Here is a 492-nt window from a genome sequence, read left to right as displayed (position 1 = left end):
CCACACCTGGAGGACTCTCATCATCCATGTATTAGGGACCCTTGCCCACACCTGGAGGACTCTCATCGTCAATGTATTAGGGACCCTTGTCCACACCTGGAGGACTCTCATCGTCCATGTGTCCAGGACCCTTGTCCACACCTGGAGGACTCTCATCGTCCATGTATTTGTGAGCCTTGTTTACTATTCACTGCCTCAGGAATAGATCACTGAGACAGAACTGTCTCCTAGAGAGGGCAGAGGGAAGCACTTTCTGTGACCTGGGCCGACAGGCAGGTTTCCTCTACCTTCAAGTCATCCCACTTGAAGGCATCAAAAGCATCTGCCAGCTCGCAAATGCTCCAGCCTGAGCCTGGCTGGGATCAGCTGACAGAACTCCAGCAGGGTCAGCTGCGTCCATCTCCTCCCCCATTCCCCATTTCCCTACCCCATCCCACTACCCCACCAACCCTCAGCCCCACCTAATTCCATCCCCTTCCTACCCCTCACCCT

The sequence above is a fragment of the Microtus ochrogaster genome, chromosome 16 (assembly GCF_000317375.1).
Source record: "Microtus ochrogaster isolate Prairie Vole_2 chromosome 16, MicOch1.0, whole genome shotgun sequence".
In the NCBI taxonomy this organism is placed as follows: Eukaryota; Metazoa; Chordata; class Mammalia; order Rodentia; family Cricetidae; genus Microtus; species Microtus ochrogaster.
Note: the sequence above shows the minus strand (reverse complement) of the source record.